Below are 26,875 nucleotides of genomic sequence, written 5' to 3' on the forward strand. Positions count from 1 at the left end.
AACTTTGGAGAGAAAATAAAGAGAATGAGATCATAGAGGAATAAATATATATGGGTTTCCATTATAACCAGCAACTTCACTTCTGTAAAAACAAAACCAGATCTGGATCTGGGATGCTGACCAGTGCCAGTATGTGAACTGGTGGCACCTGGATCACTGACAGTTAAGACACATGTCCTAGGATGTAAACCAACACACAGCTTTCTTCACCAACAAAGTCTTAGAAATAAGTATCAGCTGCTGAACTGTGCCTAGTGGCATAGCTGATTCCAGCCTACAGGTAACAAACAGGTCATCTAAAAGGCACTCTGAGTTGGAATAACCTGGATCAAAGATGACAAAGGGTTAGCATTTTCAAAATTTAGGTAATGGTTACAAAGAGATCCTTGCTGTATGCTTTTTCTCTGCATTATTATTTTTCCATAGATGATTATTTTTCTTTGTACTATTCTACCACAGATTGGAGAGACATTTCCTGCATTTAATATGATAGTCTTCCTTCCTTGTTTCCCTTTGGTGTTAAAATGTTCTTCCTAATATGAAATAATGATGACAGATGGAGGCCCTGTCTTGCTCTTTCTTCTGAAAACTCACGTTGAACTACACAGCAATGTGAGTGTACTTAATGTTACTGAACTTTACACACAAAAATGGTTAGGATGGTAAAATTTATGTATATTTTACCACAATTTAAAACTTGTTAAATTGAGATATACTTGATATATAACATTATATTAGTTTCAGGTGTACAATATAATGATATTTACATATACTGCAAAATGATCACCACAATAAATCTAAGTCTACCACCTCTCCAAAATTTTTTTAATGATATTGGAAAATATGAAGTTGGTAATCCATGCTGGATTTTATATTTTGCTCAATTTATTTTTTATATTCCTAGTTCATGAAATCTAAACAACTAGAAATCAATGTTCTGCGGTGAAACTGTGATAAGTTGCTTTCTGCTGTCAGCAGTTTACATTTAAATCAGTGTCTGCATATGTGTTTATACATGTGTGTATCCCATGTGTCTGTATGTATCCATAAACAGATACACACACATATGAAATCATGAACATGTTCCAAGTTAGACACTGAGAAAGCATGATTTTTATATTAAATAGAGACCTTTTCTGTTTTAGTTCCCCTCTTAAGAGGTAAATATAGAAAATAAAAGTATAGCAGTGACATAACCTAACCAAGCCTTCCACCACTATTATGATTCAACCTCATGCAAAGACCTGTTTGTCATCCAATCTATTACTCACTTTGTACTCTTTAATTCTGTTGAGCAGCCAGATCCTGAGAGGGTGAAGGGGAACAATTCCCAATTAAAGCAGCTCCATGGAGGCTCCTCAAGTCCCTGCAGAGTCCATCTGATTTGCACTGACTCATAGGCACCATCAATATAGAGTGTAAAGCTATGAAAACATTGATTTGATCTTCACCCCAATCCCATCCCCTTCCACCAGGGACCAAGCTTGCAAATTACATGTGCTCATTATTTAAGCAACAGGCATAGCCCAAATGTCTATAAACTGTAGTGCTGATTCTCTTATATTATTTATCGCAAAACAACCCCAACCACATGTAATCCCCACGCCTCAAAGTAAAGTTCTCTGTAAGAACATTGTGAACTAACCTAATAAATTTAAGCCTTTTCTTGGAAAACTTGGAATCCAATATAGCCAAAATGTGGAATTTACATCTCTAGGCAAGAAAGCAGTTTTTTTTTTGTTTGTTTAGAAAACAAATAAGAAAGAAAAAGAAGAAAAGAAATTGGTACTACATATGGACTCATGTAGAATGTCAACAGCTGTCAAATTAACAGGAAAATCCATGTCAAGGAAAATATAAACCACTACAGGCCCTGTGAACATGATCTACAAACACCCAAATGGGGTATTTTTGGTTTTCTGTTTGTTTTTTAATCAACTGATGAGACTGTCCATATTGCTAAGGAGACACTGTCCAAACCACATGACTCTAGTGCCATACAGAGAAATAGAACATTCCAAAGGCAGTTCTGGGCACACGGTCTCCACCAGCAGTCAGGTAACTGACCTCTGACCACACTGTACCTCTCAAGGTAGATCTCAGAAAAGGAGGATGGAGAAAAAAGAGAGGGAAATGGAATAACCAGATCCAAACCTCCCAAATATATGATTCAGTCCATTGAGAAAATAAGGACTTTATTTATAATTAAGATGTCCATGCTTTAATTGCCTAAAGATAGACTATATAAGCTGAACATAGATATATCTCAGTTCTCTACTACAGGGCCTACAAACTTAAATGCTTTGAGGGATCAAGCAGGTAGCAAAATAAGGGAAGTAATTATGTATAAAACAATACAGCATGGTGGAGACTGAGGTCACACTGGAGAGGAGGCATTCATACTGTCTTTTTACATATATATCTTCATAAATGTAATGTCAATTAGAGATATGGGCCATCTGTTAGGGACTGCTACTATGCACTCCCACCGATGTGATTATGTGTATTAACAGCTGGATATATCATCATCATGCCACAGGGGAAACCACAGTGGGAAGCCTGCACAACAGTGATAGCTATCTGCCCAGGTCCTTCTTCCCTCCCTGCTGGCATGAGAAACCTTCTACTTCAGAGATGGCAAAGTTCTGACCCTGCTGTCACACGAGCATATGACAAAAGTCACAGTCAACAGGGCAGAGAAAGGTTTCTCTCCCAAATAAGGTCACAGGTGCAAGGAGACGAAGGAAGAAAAGATGCGCTTTGAATGAGAAGGGGACATTTAGAGGGACACAGAAGCCTCTGGGGAGCCCTGGCAGGGCCAAACTAGATGAATCTAGTGTCATGTTAGGGAAGGTCATTGAGCTCTTTTCTGTTTAAGGAACACTCAGATGGGTTTGTAGCACTGGTAGCTGAAACTAAAATGTCACATACTATGCCCACTGAAATAAATGAGAAATTGGATATTCAGTAGCTTATGGGATGGGAACAAACTCTAGGCCTCTAAACACCAAACCTCATAGTCTTTCCAGAAGCTACATGTCCTCTCTTGCTTAACAAATTAACTCTATTTAACACATATTTATTGAGCACCAGCTACATGCTATACCCAATTCTAGATGCCAGGGAAATAGAGCTCCTTGTTTCCTGGAGCTAACTGTCCATCAGAATAATAATTGATGATCCCCACTTAGAATGAGCCAGGTCCTGTCCTAAGTATTTGGCTTGTATCAAGGCTACTAATATAATCCCTGTTTTAAAACAAAGGATACTGACGGTGTTGGCACCCTCCACCACCACCACCACCACCACCACCACCACCACCACCCTTCTACCTGCAGCACACAGCAGGCCAAGCTATGAGCCTTCTTTGCACTTTTTTTCCACTGGCAAAAATCTGTAGGGACCTCAGGATCATCTCCCTTTGCCATCCTAACATGGCAGCTCCTTAGTGGGCTAGCAACAAGCTAATGTAGGACTGAGCTTGCCATATATTTCATTCAAAACACTAAATGAATGAGCACAGAAATGAATGAATAGGACCTATTTTGTTTGGAAGAGTGACTGGGTAATAGTATCAGAGAAAAGTAAGGCTCAAGTGCCTGTTTATGTCAGCTGAGTAACTAAATAGGTCTTCACTGGCATTTAATAGAAGAATACAGTGTGGAACCCAGACACCATTGCACAGCAAATGCTGGTATCACAGCTGAGGGAACTGCTTCTGAAGTAGGAAGTGGGCAATAGTTCCCTGGGAAAAGAAAAGCCAGACTCTCAGGCAAGCTATTGAATCCTTTGTACCCCAATTTGCTTTTCTGTAAATGATATGCCATCACTTGCTGAGGCTGACTGCCCAGGCACTGAGAACAGAGTGCAGCATGTGAGCATGCTCTGAGATGTGTGATGCATCAAGTAGGTAGGGACTCATTGTAGAATGATCCAGTCTGAACGTGGAAAAAAAAAAAATGAGTGAGTACCTTCAGGTTCCCAAAGAAAGGCCCAAGGTGAAGACTACTCTGAGAGGTCAGTGCTCCTTGTACATCAGGCTCTGGCGCTCCCGAAGTCCCCCTTGTTCCGGGAAATGATCAGATGAGGTTTGCTGTCCAGCAACCGGTAATACCCATCTAAGCTGGAGGGTTTGAAGGAGCTAGCCAAAATGGTATGCTGCTATTGCCACAATCCCTGCCTCGCTCTCTTGGGAACAACCAACATACCAAGCCATTAGGCGCTAGAAAACTGAAGTTTTGTGAGGCATTTCAGCACAAATTAGGTACCCAGGCATTCCTGATGGAAGAACTGTTCTTAGAGTGAGATGGTGTCTATAACCTGCTTCCAACACGGTTTGAGGGAATGATGGTGAAAAATTATAGCTTCTTGTAGATGTTCTCATATATTCTCATAAGTCCCACAAAAGCTAATTCAGATCATTCTCTCTTTTTTTAGACTACAGTTAACTAAAAAGAGCACCTCCTTCCTCAAAGGCCCATGAGCACAACCTGAAATTTTAATTTCAGCTCTTTAAAGTCTGTTTTCACACTCAGGAAATAAATGACCCCTTAGATTCTGACAACCAATTTGTCACCTTTAGCATTCTGAGAGGTCAAGGGTAGATATTATTATTCCCAGGTTGCTTTTGGAGTAACCTCATTGGAAGTGAGGCCAGTTAAGAGACACACCTAAAGTGGAATTCAGGTAGTGGCCAGGCTTCTGGACCCCTGGCCAAGCCTCCAGTCAACCTGGCTCCTTCTGGAGCAAATGTTCACCTAGACAGGGGCTTTTAGAGTTTGCCACAGGTCCAGGATGGCAAAACCTGTCTCCACACTTGCTACGAATAGGAATATGCCAGGTACAACCCCGTCTTTGAGTTATTTTAATGCTGGTTATTTTCTGCTAAAGTGTTCTGTCCACATTTGAGTAAAATCTAATTGAAGAGTGAAGAAAATAACAAAAGAAAAAAAAAATCAAGCCCCATGAAGTCAGTTGCTATGATTTTTATAGACCATAGTGTAGATGGAAAAGTTCTGTTCCAACCAATCTTAGAAAGATTCCAAGAAAGTCTTATAGTAAAAGCCATAAAGATCAAATGTCTCCTCTGCAATTACTTTTTAAAACACCACAAGGTATTATTACTCTGAGGGCGCTGGCCTGCACCTGTGGCCCAGCTGATGTCAGTGGGCACAAATGGGTGATCACAGGATGCTGCATAGAAAGGACATGCCCAGCCTGGGCCCCTTAGAAGGACAAGAGTTAAAGGACATGATGTTCCCAAACTGATCAGCCATAACAGTTTCAGAACATTCCGCAATGCTCACTATCTTTCCAGTGTCCATCAACTCCTGCCACCAGAAAAAAAATGCCCTGATTCTGTCAAATCACTTAAACCACCCTGTGTGATCATTCTCTCACACTGCAGATGAACAAAATGAATGGACACAAGATATGTTTTGTTGAACAACAAATTTTTTGGCAGGGGCAGCATGAACACAGTCCCCCATAACTACAAATTATGCAGTCCAGATTCCCACACTTGGGGAAATCACAGGGTTTAGCACATTGGGAGTATAATGTGTGCGCCTCGTCCTGGAAAAACCACCCTCACGATTGAGGTATCTCTCCTGCCAGGTGTATTCAATTTCAAAGCAGTGGGTTATAAAACATGCTGCAGAATATTGATATATTCAATCAGCAATTAATCTCCCCATGGATAGGCTGAATTACTGAACTTCCCTATGCCTCAGCATGTTCTGCTAGATCACATAAACTAGAAGGCAACTTTGGACCACTATGTGGAGCTGCAGTAAAACCCAAAGGTATGGGCACAGTGACAGAAGTAGCCCACTGCTCTTCCCTCAATGACAGGGACATCTTCAGGGAATGACAGAGACCTGAACTCAACTCTGGGAGAGGATATTTCCATCTATTAGTCCAGTGACACCATGAATCAACTGCCTATAAATCACTTTACCGCCAGAACTGGGACATTGCTCAAGTAATTGGAACCCTCTGGGTCCACATTGCTTCTCCCTAGATCTCTCTGTTATGTATAGGCCAGAGTGGCAGAGGGTGGGAATATGAAAAAGAAGGCAAATTCTGATCAGCAAATGATATTGGTAAAAATTTGAGAAAACAGAAGTGTGAATCTACTGAGGAAAATTAAACATCCATAGAAACTTATTTCCAAAGATTATCTCTAGTTGACTACACTATTTTTTAAAAAGCAACTAGAATATATATTTGGAAAATCTGTTTTATCAAATTGTAACTTTATATATTTTCATATTCTGTGATAATTCTGAAGGCTTTAAAAGAAAAAAAAAAAAAGCCCTTGTGTAATGGAAAACCTGACAGAACATTTGAAAAGGATGTTTCCATACACACCACAGCATCTGCCATTATGCCAATTGTCATATTGTGTTATTTTTAAATCAACTGGCTGCTTAATGAAAACATTACGAAGCAAAGTGCACACATGGTACCTAATTTTCATACATTATTAACTCTGCTTGAGGTTTTTGTGGAAATTAAAACAAAAAAAAAATCAAGCAAGCAGGCATCTGTTCCCATCTGAAATCGTGCAAGCTAATTTTATTTTCTAATTCCTCATTGTTTATGAAAACCCTCTTAGGCATGTTAATAATGGGGGTGGGGTGGGGTGTTCTGTTGTCTTTCATATTATTCTCACATAGCTAAGTCTCCTTTGGTCTAGACCTTCACTGTACCCGCACACACTGGAATACCTCCAGTCTTCAGGACCCAGCAGTGACTTGTTTTAGGACATCATGGAGTGTACTGTGGGGCTCAAGGTCATTCCAGGCATATATTTCTTTATCAGTGCACTGCCCTCAACTCATCCAAGTTAGCAGCCTGCAGCACATGCCAAGAGGTCACTTGCAGCATCAGCAGACAATCACCTGCAAGCACATGACTTCTGACTTCTTGGAACACATGCACCTCTGTGACGAAAGATACCACCTGGCCAGGGAAGGGTGCTGGGCCCAAGTGCAGGAAATGCCAGAAGCACTAGGAAGTTAGAGACTCTAGAAGTCATCTCAGTCACTGAGAACTGAAAGATGAGGGGTTCAAAACCCCAGCTTCCTTCCCCCATATTTCGACAACTCTTGAGATACATTCTACACAGTTACCTGAGAGACCCAGGGATCATTAATGCACCCTCTGTAGACTTTCCATCTCCATGTCTCACCTCCATTTGTCAGTGTACTTGTTAGGAAGACCTCCTAAATTCCCTGCCCCTAAATCACTTTGTTTTGAGGGCATCCTGACCAGAAGTATTCTCAATGTTTCACTAAGCCATGTTCAAATGTAATAATTCACTCTATGTGACCTGTTTGATACCTGGCTCTCTGCTAACCAGCATTCTACACAGTTTATATGCTTGGACTGGAAGGCAATGGCAATGTTTAGGATGACCCCCACCCAAAGCACTGAAGATGCTGCAATGTGAAGAGGTAACTGAGCAAGTTTGAGTATAGTCCTGTGACTTTTTTTTTAGATATGCTAATTCTTTAAAAACTGCTCACCTTACCTGCATGGCATGGTAAACTGGTATATTCTAGAAGTCAAGGTTTGTTTGTTTTTTTTATAATATTGTTTTCCATTTTCTAATCCTAGGGGAAAAATTTTACTTCTCAACTCTAGTCCAGGCTTTTCCTCAATGCAGGTTAACCATAAAATTTCAAGAGTTAAAGGAGAGAAGAACCATCCCTCTTCACTAAAAAAGAAGCAACAAAGAAAGGCTGCCCTTCCACTCCACACACTGAGTGGATGGTTACTCCTGGCCTCTGTGCCTTTACCTGCTGTAGTTGGCAATTTATTTGAAGGCAGAAGTAACTGGCAATTTTGTAGTCAACTTCTAGTTAGTTAGACTTAAATCAACATTTATCATGCTGTTGGCACATGTCTAGTTAATAATCCTAAACTGTAGCAAAGTTTAAGGAGACACTAAAGCAGTTTCAGTTTTGGTATTCCAATGCATAATTGGTAACAGAAAACTGTTCATGAGCATTTTAAACTAATAGTGTTCTTTAAATGATTCAAAATGTTTCTTCAATTTGCAAGTCTTAAAAAAGGGGGGTGGGTGGGATCCTTTCTTTGCCCCACTTGGTCTATATGTTGTACAAATGCCAACAGAGCAGATTTGAAACAATAAAAAATTATTGTGAAAAATAATAATTCAGAAAACAGGAAGACTTGGTGGGGCCCAGAAACACAATGGACATAATGTGGGCAAGAAATCAAGGTCTGGCTTAGGCAAGATAAGTGCTCAGCAACCAGGGAAGCAATCCATCCACAGGAGAGCAGGGTGAGGGTTCCAGAGTACCCTAAGAGAGGGACCTACAGAGAATGAGTGGGGAACATGGGTCTGGGAGCACGAGTAAATATAGCACTTTCAGCAAGAAAGCAAAAGTCTCAACCAAGAAAAAAAAAAAAGCATAGGCTACAACTTGGTGACTGGTAGGACCATGGCAACATACATACTATTTATTGATTCAATTAAAAAGATTGTTATCATAAAGCTGGAAATACATGTGGGCTGGGGAGTGAACAATTCTAAGTCCTCATCTATGGCAGCATAAATTAAATAATGTCAGTTTAATAAATCAAGATATGATGAAAGTTCATTATGCATGAATAGAGAAGAAAGTGCCCAAGGAAATAACTTAAAATATGTGAAAGGTGCTTATTTATGAGGAAGGGACAGAAACAGAGAAAAACAGGCAGAGGGAGTTATTTTTCACTATTAGCCTATATTATCTGATTTTAATTATGCATATCATTAATTAACAATTATTTAAACAACTAGAAGAAAATGTTTATGACAAATGTGCAGATTTTCCTTGACTTATGATAGGGTTACATCCCAATACACCCCAAGTAAGTTGAAAATGTAAATTTAAATTTGGCAACACAGCACACAGTGGAGTATGAGCTGTTCCCCTCATGACCACAGGGCTAACTGGGAGCTGCGGCTTGATGCCACTCCCCAGCATCATGGCAGCATCATACTGCATATTGACTGCTTGGGAGAAGATCGAAATTTGAAGCACATTTCTGTAGAATGCATATCGCTTTTGCACCATTCGAAGATAAACCATCATATGTTGGGAGGTCATTTGTAGTTCAAAACAGATCCAATACTACAGGACACAAAATTAATAATTCAGAAAAGTAAATTCATAGAATTCCTTAAAAATTCAGGGGGAAAGACAAAATAAGCAAAAAGTAAAGAAACCTGGAAGTTATCTGTAGAACAGAAGTAGAAAAAGAGAGATAAGAGCAGATGAAGAAAAGCAAACTGAAAGACATTAAAGAAGTTAAAGAAGGTCATCCTGTGGGAAAAGGTAAGGCTCAGGCAATCCTGAAAGGACCAGCAAACCATTGGAAATTTAAGAAATCTACACAGAGGACACCATCTTCTCTCTTATACCACTGAAAGCCAATGGGATGCAGGACATAGTAAAACACTGTGTTAGATGAATAAAGGAATGAGTGTGAGATGAGATGGATAGACTGAGAGGAGGATGGATGAAAAACAAGCAAATACTGATGATGCCCACAAAAACTAAAAGGAAAGACAGCAACTCAAATAGTTAATATCAACCAGGTGATTTCCAAACATGCAAGTATTATTCCCATCCTTAAAAAATAAATGCAGGGCCTCCCCTGGTGGTGCAGCAGTTGAGCACTGGGCTGCGAAGCTGCCCGCAACCTCTGCAGTGCCAGTTCGATCCCTGGCCACTGGCGAGGGTCCCACATGGTGCGCAGACCTCTCCTGCAGTGCCCGCTGCTCCCCTCGGCAGTGTACTTTGTCAGTCTGCCTGTTCTGTTCCTCGCTCTGGCTCTGGTGAATTCTCTCACCTTCCTGCATTTCTGACTGTACCCAGTGCTTGTATAGATAAGTAAATAAATCTTTAAAATAAATAAATAAATAATGCATAGGGCCTCCCTGGTGGCGCAAGGGGTTAAGACTCAACCTAAGGGCCTCCCCGGTGGCGCAGCGGTTGAGCGCTGGGTTGCGAAGCTGCCCGCGGCCTCTGCGGCGCCGGTTCGATCCCCGGCTGCTCCCCGGCCACCGGAGGAGGATCCCACATGGTGCGCAGACCTCTCCTGCCACCCGCTGCTCCCCTCAGCAGTGTACTTCAGCCCTTCTGCCTGCTCTGCTCCCCGCTCTGGCTCTGGTGAATTCTCTCACCCTCCCGCGCTTCTGACTATACCCAGTGCATGTATAAACAAAACAAACAAATATAATAAATAAATAAATAAAAACATGCCTCTAATTAAAAAAAAAAAAAAGACTCAACCTAAGAGGCTGTCCGCAGCTGCTGCAGCATGAATTCGATCCCTGCCCAGGGAACTACCCACATGGTACAGCAGACCTCTCCTGACTCGCCCACTGCTCCCCTCAGCAGTGTATTTCAGTCTATCTGCCTGTTCTGCTCCCCACTCTGTCTCTGGTGAATCCTCTCACTTCCCCACACCTCTGGTCTGTGCCCCGGTTTTTGAATGCATAAATAAATAAGTCTTTTAAAAATAAATAAATAAGTGCCTAAAATTTACTCATAGAACTTCAGCCTCTTCATAAAGTAATAAGGAAAACTGTTAAATAATGTAACCAATAAAATAAGCTATACAAATTCCATAACTAGTTGGTAAATGAGAAAATATAAAATGCAAATGAGAAATTAATCAAACTTATCAGGATCTAAAATCTAGATTCACAATTTTCTAAAATGTGAAGAAATACAAATATTTTGAGCATGTGAAAAAGTTCAACTTCACTAGCAATAACAATGATGCAAATAAAAAGACAGATATTCCATCAAATTGATGATGATTAAACAATGACAGTACTCAGCTTCCGCAAGGGTTTGAGGAAAGTTATATGTGGTGATGGAGAGTATATATATGAACCTAGGGGGTGACATTTGGCAATGCATATTTCAAAGTACAAAGTATATGCACACATGAACCAACCGTTTCACCACTTGGGATTTATCTTGTGGAAAATAAGCTTAGTGCACAAAGATACATGCAAAAGGATGTTCACTACACCATTTTTTACAATAGTGAAAACCGGTATGATTAAAGTTGCCATACAAAGAAGATGCTTAAAAATATTAGGAGACATTCATACAGATCCATTTACCATTTGAGGTGTTGCTATGGAAAATTTATGGTTGTAGTAATCAAGACCTAGAACACCACCCGGTTGGTGGTGGAGGGTCCTGAAACATGAGAGCACATACAGGACAGAGCATGACAGAAAAAAAAAAAAGAGGCACAGAAGACAATGTGCAAAAGGATACCATTGGAGAAGGCTCTCAAAAAGCCAAACACTGCTTCTTACTGACACACGTACATGCCAGAAGCCACTTTGGGAAAGAGAAGCAGGGGTCATCAACCCAAAGCAGGATGGTGGTCATCTCTGGACAGGTGAGGCAGGGGACTGCAGTGAAGGGAGAAGGAAAGGCCCCAGGCACAACAACTGATATTCTAGCCACACACAGAGAGGGAGATCCTTGGGAGTTCAACTTGACATTATACTTTTTACATAATGTGTTACATACACTCTTTTTTAGTTATAAATTATGTAATAAATTAAAAAAAAAGAGTGATGACACTGCATTTTCAGTCACTGCTTTATCCAAAAAAACTCCAGCTATCTGACTTGCCTCCAAAGAAAAAATTGAAAAAGAAAAAAAAATGTACTACAGATGACAAACTTACAGTTCTCAAGTATGCACCTGTCAGAAAATGAAGTGTTCCACACTAGTAGTATTATGCCACTTCTGAGAACTGAATTGAACCCTCAGCTCTGAAGGCCCCTGTGTCCTGGCTGAGCTTTAGTCTCAGGATTCACATGTAGCTATCCCACTAGGAGCCAGAAACTCTCAGAAATGTAATGGTTGTCATCGTTACCATTTGCATCTAAAAGGACATGTTAGCAAACCACCACAGAACTCTCATAAATTCCATTTCAGAAGGAGAAAATGTAGTTATAAAAGCATAAGACATAGTTGGTTACAAACAAAAGCTGCTCTGCCCCACTCCAAGATATCTCTGCCATTAGCCACATTTATTTTTCAGGATGCTAGCAGGAAGACTGCAAATAATATAATCAGAGAATGTATTCAATGCTCACAGCCATCTTACCATTTTGATTCTCCTGCCTCAAAATACACACAACCAGATAGATCATTATTGGGGGTGGAGGAGGGAATCAGTACAGGCGATTTTCCTAATGTATCAGGACCCAGTCCTATGAAAGAACTGTTGCATCCTAAGTGGTACTGTCAAATTTCTTATGCAAATATGGTCCATAAAAGACTTAAGCAACATTAGGACCAAATCATTTTGGTTACTGCTTCCTTCTACTGTCGGATTCCCCTATCCAGGCATTAAAAGAGATGGGATGAGATACAATAATCTGTTTGGAAATGGGGCTGGTCCTTTGCAGCTGCAAGACCCTCCAGCATCTCCTGGGAGTTGGCTGGAGAGGCATACTCCACCCAGACCTGAAAGATCAAAATCTGCCTTATAACAGATTCCAGGGGGTTCATGTGCACCTCAAATTTTGACAAGTGCTGGGCTGAAGGGTTTATTTTAAACTGAGAATGCATAGAGAGTACCTTTTTCGATTACAGCAATCAGCTTTGGCAAGGCGTTAATGGGGCTTATTGGGAGAGGAACTACCTCCCCATCCCCCAGCCATGACTTGTTACTGTCACTGAACAAGGAGCCAACCCACTGTGACTGCCTCCCATCTGTCCACATTCGGTTTTTGCCAACTCATTCCGCCATCCCACCTATGTAATGGGGTCCTCCTGGCACCCTTCAGGGTTCTTATGATCCAGCAAGTGGTCTAAAACAGGGATCCGAGGGACAGAGAGGTGGTCATCAGACTCTGAGTCATGGAGGGGCCAAATATGAAGTTCACCCTGTCTCTACCACCCTCCCCAAACACACATTATATTCCAAGTTCTTGCTTTCTTTTCTTCTGGTGCGTTTCTTTCATCCAGGCACCCAACAATCCCCTCTCCATGGAAATCCCCTCTACATTACCCTTCGCTCTGTTTTACCTTAGGCTTCCTCTTCCTGCGACACAGTTCCCTCAAAGCTCCCTTCTCCCATTTTCACCCTATTGTGGCCTCTCACCCACCACACAAAATGAGGCCTACCAAATCCTGGGCCCCTCCTTCTCTCCTCACCCAGCACCAAGCCATGTCCTTCCAATCCCAGAAAAGTCTTTTTTGAAGTTTATAAGTTTGGGTCACAGCATCTTCAAACTCCTCCCCTGACCTCCAATGAGAACCCGGTCACAGTCTGTCTCAGACCTCATTATCCCTTGGGGACAAGATTTCTAATTAAAGTCCCATCCAGTACCCTCTCCTCACACACTCATGCTTCTTCACTCCAGCCCACTTGCCACCTCCCAGAACCGCTCACCTTCAGAAAAGCTAGATCATGTGCCATTCTCCCAGACCTCAGCCCCTATGCTTTGATTCTCTCAAACTCGCATTTCATCTCTCATCTAGTGCTGTCTTCCTCCTCCAGTCAACCACACTGCCCGTGGGAAACCTCTTTGACCAACAGGGTTAACTTTTGGCCATTTTCAAAAACTGAAATTTCCCAGCAGTCTCATGGAAGGGGATACGGCGGTGAGGGGGGTGGAATTCTAGGCTTCCCATACCGCTGTCAAAAGAGGTCCATTTCATCTGTTTTAGTCGTTTGGATTCTGCATGAAGTTGTGGGTAAAATACAAGATTCCACACTTAAAGAAACTTGAGAAACATTGACGTGAGAAACATAACTACCTTACAGCTTGAGAAACATAACTACCTAACAATGCTCCTTGCCTCACCCTGTCCCCTTCCAATCGATCCTTACTCAGTCCTTACTGGGATTCCTCACTGAATCTATCCTTACTTAGTGATGTTGTCAAAATGCCAGTTGTACAGCCTATAAACATTATTCCCTAGGAGCATTATTCGTAAAAAAAGTATGGAAACACAAATGTCCATCAACTAGTGAATTGTGAATAAATAGTGAATAAAGAAAATGTGTAGAGTCATAAATAGAATAATTATTTGGAAATAAAGATGGTAGTACTGATACATCCCACAATGTGAATGAGTTCTGAAAACATTATGTACGCTAAACGAAAGAAGCCAGATACACAGAGCATATGTTGCATGATTATATCAATATTTGTATGAAATGTCCGGAGATGGAAAATACATTATGGGTTGCTTTGGCCTGGGGAAGTTGGAGGGGATTCAGGGCTTCTTTCTGAGTGGTAGAAATATTCTAATTTAATTACAGTGAAGGTTGCACAACTCTGAATACATTAAAAGTCACTGAATTACACACTACAAGTGGGCAAATTATATGTAGGTAGGGATGATATCTCCATAGAATGGTTTAATATAATAGAATGGCTTAAAAAATAAAACCATTCCCTATTTAGAATCCTTCAAGATTTCCCCATCCCTGACAGGACCAAGTCAACGCTGCTTAGCATGTTACAGAAAGTTCTTCACAAACCAGCCTCAAACTGCTTCACCAGTTTCATTTCACACCTCCCACACATTGTGTTTTATGTTCTAGGAATTTCAAACTCTCCCATTCTACTCCATCATGTCATTTTCTGCCCACGCCTATGTTCACATCTGAACTCTCATGTCACTTTACTCCTCATCGGCTTCAAAGTCTGTTCAGCATCCTGGTCCTCTCTCAGAGATGGACAGAGGGTTCCTCCCCAGGGTTCCCAGCACATAGTCTCATGCCTCTGCACCTGCCCTTGGAGCAACCGGCCTAGAGCTCCTAGTCAGACTTCTGCTTCTTCCCAGGGCTCTGACCGGATCTCTTACATAGATGGCTACCGAGTCCTGAGGCCTATATCACAACCTTGCTCAGCACACTTATGAAGGACTACACCACCACTCTTCTTGTTCCCCATGGCAATGCATCCCAGCAAACAGGAATCCTCATATTGTTCTCACAGGTTCTCAGTTAGTCAAGACCAACAGGAATTCAAAGATGGTAATTCTTCAGCCTCAGTCTTCAACACCTCTCTTCCCGTCCCTGATAAAGACTACACCATCTTAGAAAAACATTGTCCCCCAAATCCTTTGTCTGGCCTAGGAGCAAAAGTTGGACAAATAGCATTAATTACCACAAGAAAAGGAGAGCAATGTGGCAAGTTATATCCCACCAACCCCCTTAGAGAGAGGACAGAAGAGAGGAAAAGAAGTCCTTGGATATATCAAAGTCCCTGAGACTTAATTTGGATCTTCCTTTGTGGCTAAAGAAGTGATTCTCTGTTCTGAATGCAGCTTCCTGACAACAAGGAATAAATTCCCAGTCATTCCAGGGGGCTTCCCTCAGAAACACCTTCAAAATTTTAGTCTCCTCATGTTTATGCACAAGGTACCTAAATTTTAGTGAAAGCAGCTGACATTTACAGTGATGATTAACCGATTGAATTATGTCAGCAACCTGATTTGGAAAAAAAAACAAAACCTTGATTGGCAAACTCCCTCATCCCCATCGTTGCTGTATTTATGGTAATAGGCTACTTGTACAATACAATTCATGATAAGAATTATTGTAAATATGGGACTCAAGGGCTAACAAATAAATTGCATGATTTTCAATTATTAAATCAAGATCAGGAACATTTCTGGACAAAAAGATGAAGAATGAGTTTGACAAAGCATGAAAAGAAAATGCCTCTGCTGTCACAAGGAAGGTCACACTGGTAAGATAAATGTCCAAATTTCAGGTTCAATCAATTATTCACAGAGGCTATGCCAGAGGCTTTCCCACTCCACACCTGTAAATTCAGAATCATCCCTGAACCTGTGAGGACCTCAAACAGGTAAACTTGAGGGAAATCCAACATTTTGGCACAAAGCAGCCTCCTCTATCAAAACACGTCAATCCAGACAGAGGGACTCAGCAGACAAAAATATGAAATTCTCTAGAACTAACCCCCATGTCTATCTGCCCAGAAAGAGACAGAGAATGGAGAAGAGGGAAGGAGGCTGCCAGTGTTGCTCTACCTCTGAATTCTAAGGGATAAAAGGCCACACCAGACGTAAGATGCAGAATGAAAGAAATGTTAATGATATTGTTAACTGAAACAAAAGTCAATGATAGATAAAGAGCTTATTGGATAATAAAAGTGAGGATTCAAACCTGGGAAGCAGTCCAACAGATTTTATTCTAACTGTTCCAAAAATCACAAGTTTGAATTTAGTTTATACAGGTAGGAACAGTGAGTCAATAACATTAAAAATGTAATCATTTTTGAAAGGGGGGGGGGGATGTGGATCATTTAGACATAAATATATGTTGATGTTATCTATGATATAGGAAGGTAATGGTGGGGTTTAATCTTTTCCTTTCTAAAAAAGAGAAAGCACTGTGGAGATGCAAAGCCTGGGTATCCCTTGTTTAAATCTTTATCTGGTTCCTTGGTCTTTAGTAGTGTTTAAAAAGGTTGGTTTTACTGGCAGCCAGCAGAATCTGACTAGCTGATTCACAGACTCCAGTTCTGTACAGATGCTTTGCTCTCTTGTCTGCCAGAGCAGTGAGGGTCATTCCCAGAACATTTTACAATAGGTTCCCAACACCACAGAAGCACAGTTTAAACTGTGAGGCCCAGTCTGAGTAAATGCTGGTATGGTGTCATCACACTGACTGAGACACCCAGAAAGAAATGTGAGCCATCTGAACTCAAGAGTGTGACAGGATAGGGCTTCAGGGGCGAGCCATCCAGGAAGCTCCTTGGAAAGTTGAAAATGAGACTGTCATGGCACCTTCTTCAAACAGAACTGCAGCATCTGACAGACAAGATGTCATTAAAAAGTGACTCCTGCCAAGGCACGATGCACTGATTAAATTAGAGAACTTTATCTGGCAGAACTGGGCTTGACAGAACTTAGACACTACTTAAAAAATTATTTTAAATTTGACTTCAAGCAGAAGGCTGAAGCATAGTTTCATAACTATTTTCTCATGAACTTTAAATAAAAAAATAAATCCATGGTGGGCCTCCCTGGTGGTGCAGTGGTTGAGCGCTGGGTTGCAAAACTGCCCACAGCCTCTGCAGCACTGGTTCAATCCCCCGCCGCCGGGTGAGGGTCCCACATGGCACACAGACCTCTCCTGCCGCCCGCTGCTCCCCTCAGCAGTGTGTTTCGTCAGTCTGTCTGTTCTGCTCTCTGCTCTGACTCTGGTGAATTCTCTCACCCTCCTGCGCTTTTGACTGTACCCAGTGCTTGTATAAATAAATAAATTTAAAAAAAAATAAATCCATGGAAACTAGACTTTGGGTGGTGATAATATATATATAGTATATACACATATCAAATTGTGATGCCATAATGCTATATACCATAGGTTATAAACCAATGTTACTTCAATAAAAAGGATATATATGTGTGTATAGATGTATGTAATGCATGTGTGTATATCCACTATATCCACCCATTTCTCCATTATAGTACTCAAAAACAAAAGAGGGTGTGTGCCAGTGAAATTTCTTTTAGTTAAGGGCTAGGTTTCTCTAGGAAGGCCTAAAACTGATTGCTAACAGCTTACAAATTTACTTCCTTAGAAATCAAAACCAAAAATGAAATAGACATAACAGGCTATGGCAGAGGACCGTGGGTGCTTTGGTGGTGGGAGAGCTGTGATGACTACACCTCAGCCCTCTTTGTTTGGGCTATTGTCTTAGTGCCCAGGGTTCCTGCTGGTCAAGCTAAAATGTAGAATCAGGCAGGGGGTCTCTCACCAGGGAAAAAGTCCTGGTATGAAGAACATACTGGGAAACCAGTATCTGCTGAAAACAGCAGGCAGATATTATGGCTAAGTTAGCAACATCAGCTAGAATACTCTACTTATAAAGATGAACAGAAAGTTAGGTAAGAATAAGGATTAGAGATATTATGCTTTGATTAGCAGGAACTATGGAGCTTCCCAAGCAATAACCCTTGGTCACTCCACCCTCGCTTGCACCAGAGGACAAAGCATCCCTGATAAGCACCCCCACACAAGTGCACTCCTCCACATACTTGCCCATCTTTCCTGAACTTGGTTCTGAATAAATATGAGATTGCCCATAGATATGGGCTGCACCTTTTTAGGTGTAAGCCTCTCCAGGCCTCTCTCACTTGGACGCTGAGTTGTCTTTCCTTCATCAAGCACTACTCCCAAAGCTGCCTCCTCACAAGTGAACACCTAAGCAGAGAAATCCTACAGTGCCGAAACATTAACAAAACACTGGTACTTCATTAATAAAAAGAAATATGGATAAAAGAACTGGACATAAGATCTGAAACCATAAAATATATAGAAGAAAATATATGTAAAACACTATAAGACATACATCTCAGTAACAACTGAAGACTCATCACCAAAAGCAAAGAAAGTCAAGGAAAAGATAAACACCTGGGATTACATCAAACTGAAAAGCTTCTGTACAGGAAATGAGACATTAACCAAAACAAAGAGACACCCTACTGATTGGGAAAAAAATTTTACACTCCATACAACTGATAAGGGACTGATCATAAAGATATACAAAGAACTCATAGGAATCAACAAAAACAAAATAAACAATCCAGTCAAGAAATGGGCAGAAGAACTTAAAAGACATTTCTCTGAAGAGGAAATGCAAATGGCCAACAGGCATATGAAAAAATGTTCAACAACCCTTATCATCAGGGAAATGCAAATCAAAACCACACTGAGATACCACCTTACACCAATAAGAATGGCACATATCAAAAAAACTAGCAACAACAAATGTTAGCGAGGATGTGGTGAAAAAGGAACTCTCCTGCACTGCTAGTGGAAGTGCAAACTGGTCCAACCACTATGGAAAGCTGTGTGGAGGTTCCTCAGTCTGCTAAAAATGGAGCTGCCATATGACCTGGCAATTCCACTTCTAGGGATCTACGCAAAGGACACAAACACATTGATTCAAAAGAACACCTGCACCCCTATGTTTATTGCAGCACTGTTCACAATAGTTTGTAAAGCCTGGAAACAACCCAAATGCCCAAAAATAGATGACTGGATCAAGAAGATGTGGTACATATACACAATGGAATATTATTCAGCAATTCAAAAAAGATAAATTCCTGAAGCTAGAAGGAATTATGCTCAATGAAATAAGCCAGAATGAAAAAAAATATTGGATGGTTTCACTTATAGCAGGAATATAGACATAATATAGACAAATAAGACATCAGTGTAAAAAAATAACAATAATACAAACACAACAACATGCAATTTGCAGCAACATGGATGGAACTGGAAGGGATTATGCTCAGTGAAATAAGCCAGAAAGAAAAAGAAAAAGAAAAATACTGGATGGTCTCACTCATAGCAGGATTTTAGAAAACCTAAGTAAGGGACCAGGAAAAAGACTAGTTATGATAAAGTAAAAATCAAAATCAACAAGCAACTATAAACCGGAGAGACACTACAGTGGGCGGAGGAGGGAGTAAGATGAAAACAAGGGGGGTGGGAATTGTACCGGGTCTATAATAACCATGACAAAAATGCATACATTGTGCAAAAATGGAAAATGATGTAAAAAATGTATAAAATAAAAAAAAAAAACACAACAAAGGAAAAACAGACAATTATAAATCAGAAACATCCTGCAGGGGAAGAGGAGGGAGAGGAACAGGAGAGAGGGAGAGAGCAGCATGGTACTATGGTGATGGTGCACGGGTGCACTGGTGAAGGAAATTCTAGGAGGACCACACCTAAGGGGGTGGGAGGAAGCAAATATTGTTTTAAAATGAACAATGATGTAAAAAATTTTAAAAATTAAAAAATAAAATGTACACATTTTCAAAAAAATAAGGAATAAGTAAATTTAAAAAAATGAAATTGACCCCTATTTATCTGAAACTAAAATAACATTTTCAAATACTTCAAATTTTGTTAGGGGGAGAGGAGGCTCTTTGTTTTTCCTTAAAAAAAAAAATTTGGAGAAATCTCAGTTTGGAGAAAATTGGGGAAAAAAATACACTATTTAATATCCATTACAGATCCCAAATCACATTTTAGGTTAGAAACATAATACCAAAACTACTGTGGAGTTATAGGGTAATACTCATACAGATAATTTATTATGATAATATTTACCTAAGAAATTTTTTTGTTATTAAAAAAGTTAAGTTCTGAAAATCTAGTGTCACTTAGTCTGAGCCAATTTATTTAAAGTAGTCAGCAACTATGGTGAAGAACTAAGGTTTTTTGGCATGAGTTCTCAAAGCTGAAGAGAAATCACAAAATGCAAAAACTGAGGCAACACAAATTTTGTACCTCTCACCCCAACATTTATTAGCTTTTCTGAGAACTCACAAGCCTAAACAGCCACTCCTTTTAGCTGCCTGAGACTTTAACTAAGGATTTCTGGACACTGACAGGCTGTCTGGACTGAAACAGGTTTGCTACCTGGTGCTGGAATTTTTATCATCCTAAATGTAGACCAATGACCATTTTTTTCATATCCCCGGCAGGTGTGAAACGAAAGATGGCAAGACACAGATAAATTAGGTGACAAAAGAGGAACATTTCATCCAAAACAGTGATTATTTTTAAATTCACATGACATTTTTCCCAAAACGGGGAAAAGCACCCTTGCGTAACCTTAATGTTTGCAATCAAGAAAATACCCTTGTGAGACTTCAATGTTTGTAATCAAGAACTTATAAAAAATAAAAAATACGAACATTGTTTATTAATGCAAAGATTATCATTCTTACAACTGGAATAAGGAGGAAAGCTTTTTTCTCTACCAACTCAAGGTTTCACTTCTCTAAGCTGAAATCATCTGGATGAAGTCAGGATGTCTAAAGTTGGATCACCCTCTAGATCCTTCTTGCCAGGGCTAAAAGTACACATAGGAAAGCAAAACATGTACCTGTCTGCCTGCCTCCTTCCTGTCCTCCTTCCCTTGCTTCTCTCCAAGAAGAAGGAATCTGACTGGTCAAAATTACAGGTTACTATCTAGATCCAGTTTACTAGCAAAGTCATTGGGCATTAAAAAAATCACACACTGGGCCTCCCCTGGTGGTGCAGGCGGTTGAGTGCCACGCTGTGAAGCTGTCTGCAGCCTCTGCAGCGTTGGTTCGATCCTGGCTGGCCAGCGAGGGTCCCACATGGCGGGGCAGACCTCTCCTGTCTCGCCCACTGCTCCCCTCAGCAGTGTATTTCATCAGTCTGCCTGTTCTGTTCTCCACTCTGTCTCTGGTGAATCCTCTCACCCTCCTGCGCATCTGGCCTGTACTCTGGTTCTTGTATAAATAAATAAATCAATCTTTAAAAAAAAAAATCACACACACATAAGCATGGGCCTCTCTCACTCTTTTCTACTTCCTTTCCCTATGTAGTCTGCATAAGGGCTCAAGGCTGGCCTTCTCTATCACAACATGAGCCATTTACAAACATAAGTCAGCATGTGTAGACTCTGAACCTCAACCACCAATGCCACCCTCCATGGTGAGTGATCTAATCTGTACTAACATGGGATCATCCTAAACCTCCCATGAACATGTACAACCACTGTTTTAATCACTTCCCATCTTGGCTGCTTGCTGCTGCCATCTTGCCCTTGTCTGTGAAATTCTCCACACTGTACCTAGAACTGGCACTTCTAACCTATGTGACTTTAATATTTGCAACCAGGCATGTATACAAAAAATAGGAAAAATACAAAAAATCCGTTTATTAACGCAAAGACTCACTCATAAAAAATAGGCGCTTGGCACACATAGCTATATTTCTTGAACCAGTATATTGTGCTCAAGGACACCACTGTGGCTGACATGCCACAATGGAGAGTTGCTTTCTTCCCTGAACACCCACTCTACCGCTGCCTTCTTTGTTACTAACAGAACTCCTTTTGGGTATACCAGTACCCCATTAGTCAGGTCCTTCATGGGGGCCCCAATCTAAAGCATTGTGGCACATGTACCATACTTATTTTGCAGGTATTAACTTAGATAAAAGCATGTGATAGAATATGGGCAAAACACGAGGGGGAAGTTAGCTAGGTGCTTTTTGGAAGGTCTTAAAAAAGGACATGGGAACGTGAGATAGTAACATTTCCTATTCTGCCACTGGACATTGCTGCCTGTGTGCAAACAATGCCTAAAAATGCAGCTGCTATTCTGGGACCATGAGAGAAGTTAATGTGCTTAGAAAGGCAAATGCAAAATGCAAACCTGGATCCTGGAAGACATTATCAAACCACTGTACAGATGAAGTCTGACCTGTAAACATTTTGTTTACAAAATAACCTTATATTTGTTCACAAATGTCTTTATTTACACCATTTTAAATTTTTTTGGTACTTATAGTCAAAATATCTGAACTTACAGAACCAGTAAACATAGGAAGCAACAGATTAAAATGCTTTTAATTCTACAGTGGAACTGCACCATGCATTTTTGACATATGCAAATCCACTGTAACAATCTCTTGTGTTACTAAATAATTCAGACTATTATATACTACACTTTGCACCTTACCCATTTGCATATACATATTACCATGTAGAAATGTGTGTGTATACATATATATACCAACCAAGTATACAGCAGTGTGAAACCCCAATCATGTGCTAAATACCAGGGTCACCCACAGAAAATAATTTGTGATATGATCATCATCTGTTCTTCTAACCAACCTGAGGGATAGGCTGTACTTCACAAATTAAAATTTTGGAAACACTGAACCTCGGAACATACCTACTTTGGTGAATGCCTTAGATAAGCAGTATAGGTGAGACTAGCCAAGCTTTCCATATATTCCTAAGATCCACCAGACTGGGTCTTACTGGTTTGCAGCAAGGTAGCAAGCAAAGTTTCTAAAACAGTGGTTCTCACCTGGAGGGGATTTAGCCTGCCTCCATACTCCCCTCTTCTCCTCCCCTCAACAGGAGATGCTACTGGCATTCTAGAAGAGGATAGTGCTTATAAACATCCTGCAATGTACAAAATGATCCCCACAACAAAGAATTATCTCATCCAAAATGGCAATAGTGTTAAGGTTGAGAAGCCCCAAAGAAATGTGACTTCTCCTTCATAACCAGACACACAACAAATTGATTAACTTAAAAATTAAATAGTCTTCATTGATGTTGTTCCTGTGTTTCAGGCTCATAGATAAGTAATACAGTATTTTCAGAATTCAAGGAAACCTTACATACAAATTTGAGCATGCTCAAAATCTGCTGTATCTGAATGATGACTTACAAAGCACCACTAAGCCATTTATCCAACATCTCTACACTGAGATAGCTTATTCTTTGAAAGGATATTTTGCAGTCCCAGCAAGACCACATTGCCTATTGTGATGTCTCTTATTTCATTCTCTATAGTGTAACATTCTTTTTGTGCCCATGATGAACAAACATGGCCTCCAATAATATAATGGGGTTGTTCACATGAATTATAAAATTAATACAAATGGCAAGTGAGTCAATTAAAAATACATTTCAGGGCCTCCACGGTGGCGCAGCGGTTGAGCGCTAGGTTGCGAACCTGCCCGCAGCCTCGGCGGTGCCAGTTCGATCCCCGGCTGCTCCCTGGCCACCGGAGGAGGGTCCCACATGGCGCGCAGACCTCTCCTGCGGCCCGCTGCTCCCCTCAGCAGTGTACTTCGGTCCTTCTGCCTGCTCTGCTCCCCGCTCTGGCTCTGGTGAATTCTCTCACCCTCCTGCGCTTCTGACTGTACCCAGTGCATGTATAAACAAAACAAACAAACAAATAAATAAATAAACATGCCTCTATAAAATTAAAAAAAAATACATTTCATCTAGACTATATGAACCCAATATTAAACTGCAAACCTCTAATCAGCACACTTCAAGAAAAGCTATCAAATATGGTACATATATTAGTAAATATAAAGTCTCATCCCACATTCATAACCATCCTAGTCTTCTTTGCTTACAATGCACAAGCCCAACTCTGTATACCATTTTGTACCTGTCCCTCACTGGCAAGGGTGATCCTCACCTTCAGCAGTGGGAAGGGGATATCTGTGTTTCTACACTGCTGGATTCTAACCAAATGGCCAGTGTGTTAGGCTCCCCAGAAATACAAGGCTACTACACACAGTCCAATTGTGCAGGCTGAGCAAGGCCCAAGCCAGAGACAACACTCTCACAGACTAGGCTGTTAATATAGCCAATGGAGCTACAAGAACATGTGACCATGTCAAAGGCAGGTCATAGAGAGATGGAAAAGGGGAATGAGGTCTGAACTTGGCCAACATACCCACTTGATGATGGATAGTGTGCCACAGCACACTAGTTGGATTCTAGGTTCAGGTTAACAGGTATTGGTCAGATGAAAACAATACCAAGATCCTCATGGAGCCCCAGGATAACACCAACTTAATTCTAGGGAACCACCCAGAAGACCAGCATCTCATCTACCACAATTCACAATCACAAATGTGACCACCTGTTCTTCTTTAAGACAGAGTCCAGTGCTAAGGAAGAAGCAGCCCAGTCCCTGTAACTTCCTACTTGTTGTCATCCCAGAAGACTTTCACAGTCTGCAGAATGTTTTTAAACTAAAAAGGAAATAAGCACAGCTTTGAAAGCGGAAGCAAAAAAAAAAAAAAAGTTCCTTCATAAAACTACCAGACCCAGGTGGTTTTGCAGACACATTCTACCAATATTCAGGGAACTGATCATTCTAATCAGATACATAATTCCAAAGTGACAGAGAAGAGGGAGAACATACCAGCTCATTAATTCTACAAGGATAATATTAACTCAGTTATAAACCTGATAATAAAACAAAAAATGAAAATGTAAGACAAGATTCACTTATATATGCAAGAACCTAAATAAAATATTAACAAGCCAAATGTGGCAAAATGATAGATACCATAACCAGATCTGGCTTTTGCCAGGAAATACAAGGATAACTGACCACTAGAATATTAGTATATTTCACTATGTTACTATGGTGGTAAGAACTAGGGGAGCATGTGACTACCTTCATTTATGAATACCATTTGCTAAAATTCAACACCTATACAAGAAAAACACTCTTGACAAACTAGAAACAGAAAAGGACTTCCTCAAACTTGATAAAGGATATTTGTGAAGACAAAATGAACCTATAGCCTTCATTATCTTAAAGGTAAAACAGCAGAAGTGTTTCATGTAAAACCAGGAAAAGACAAGGGAGTTTGCTCTCCTAACTTCTGTTCAGCATGATACTAAAATACTAAGCAGTGTAGGCAGAAAATAAATAAAGGAGGGCCTCCCTGGTGGTGCAAGCGGTTAAATCTCAGCACTATGAAGCTATTGGCAGCCACTGCAGCATGAATTCAATCTCCAGCCAGGAGCTGACCCACATGGCACAGCAGACCTCTCCTGTCTCGCCAGCTGCTCCCCTCAGCAGTGTATTTCAGTAGAACTGCCTGTTCTGCTCCCCACTGTTTCTGCTGATTCCTCTCATCTCTTCACACCTCTAGCCTACACCCCAGCTCTTCTATGCATAAATAAATCTTAAGAAAAAAAAGAAAATAGGGCCTCTCCTGGTGGTGCAGGCGGTTGAGTGCAGTACTGTGAAGCTGTCCGCAGTCTCTGCAGCACCGATTCGATCCCGGCTGGCTGGCCAAGGGTCCCACATGGCGCGGCAGACCTCGCCTGTCTCGCCCACTGCTCCCCTCAGCAGTGTATTTCGTCCGTGTGCCTGTTCTGTTCCCCGCCCTGTTGCTGGTGAATCCTCTCACCCTCCCGCGCATCTGGCCTGTACCCCGGTTCTTGTGTAAATAAATATTTTTTAAAAATAGAAAAGAAATAAAGGCATAGAGATTGTAATGCCAGAAATAAAACTATCCTTATTCTCAGATGGTATGTCTATCCACACAGAAAGCCCAAAAGAATCTATAGTGTAAAGATTACAAACTATTGTAAAGTTTAACAAACTTTGTTATATAGAACATATGCATAATATCTAAATGAAAATGTATCTTTAGAAACAAAATCTGGTCCAGGAAATATTCAATTGTACTTTAAGTGTTAATAAACTTTTGATATTTTATTGAAGTAACACTGGTTTACACAATTTAGGTGTACATCTGTGTGTACATGATACTCCCTATCAAATATCTAGTTTCCATCCATCAATACTTTTTTATCCCACAACTCCGTTCCCCTCTGGTAATCACTATTTGGCTCTCATTATCTAAAATTTATCTTTCTTTGTTCCACATATGAGTGAAATCATGTGGTATTTGTCTTTCTCAGTCTGACTACTTCACTTAACATCATATCTACCAGATCCACCCATGTTGTTACAAATGATAAGATTTCATCTTTTCTTATGATTGGGTAGAATTCCATTTTGTATATATACCATGTTTTCTCTAACCAGTGATCTATCAAGGGGCACTTAAGTTGCTTCCACATCCTGGTATTGAAAATAAATGCTGTAATGAATACAGGGGTACATGTATCTCTTTGAATTAGTGTTTTTGCATTCTTTGGCTAAATACCCAGAAGTGAAATAGCAGGAACACATTTCTGGCAGATCTATTCTTAATATCTTGAGGATTCCCCATAGAATTTTTTCATAGTGGCTATACCAGTTTAAATTCCCACCAATAGGGCTTCCCTGGTGGCACAAGGGGTTAGGATTCAGCTATGAGGCTGTCCCCAGCCTCTGCAGCATGAGTTCGATTCCCTGGCCTGCCAGGGGGCAACCCACATGGCACAGCTGACCTCTCCTGGCTCACCTGCTGCTCCCCTCAGCAGTGTACTTTGGTCAATCTGCCTGTTCTGTTCTCTGGTGAACAGAGAACACTC

The 26,875-nt window shown here is 40.7% G+C and overlaps 1 protein-coding gene and 1 non-coding gene across 2 annotated transcripts in view; both read right to left on the bottom strand.

Annotated features, from left to right (window-relative positions):
* DTD1 (D-aminoacyl-tRNA deacylase 1) overlaps positions 1–26,875 on the bottom strand; it is a 171,987-nt gene that overhangs the window by 14,835 nt on the left and 130,277 nt on the right. The gene's annotated exons all lie outside the window — the stretch shown is intronic.
* LOC119237780 (U1 spliceosomal RNA) lies at positions 5,462–5,622 on the bottom strand. Its single transcript, XR_005123425.2, has one exon. It is a non-coding gene; the product is annotated as a U1 spliceosomal RNA (small nuclear RNA).

This window comes from Talpa occidentalis, unplaced genomic scaffold (assembly GCF_014898055.3).
Source record: "Talpa occidentalis isolate TD23 unplaced genomic scaffold, MPIMG_talOcc4v2.1 talOcc4.10, whole genome shotgun sequence".
NCBI lineage: Eukaryota > Metazoa > Chordata > Mammalia > Eulipotyphla > Talpidae > Talpa > Talpa occidentalis.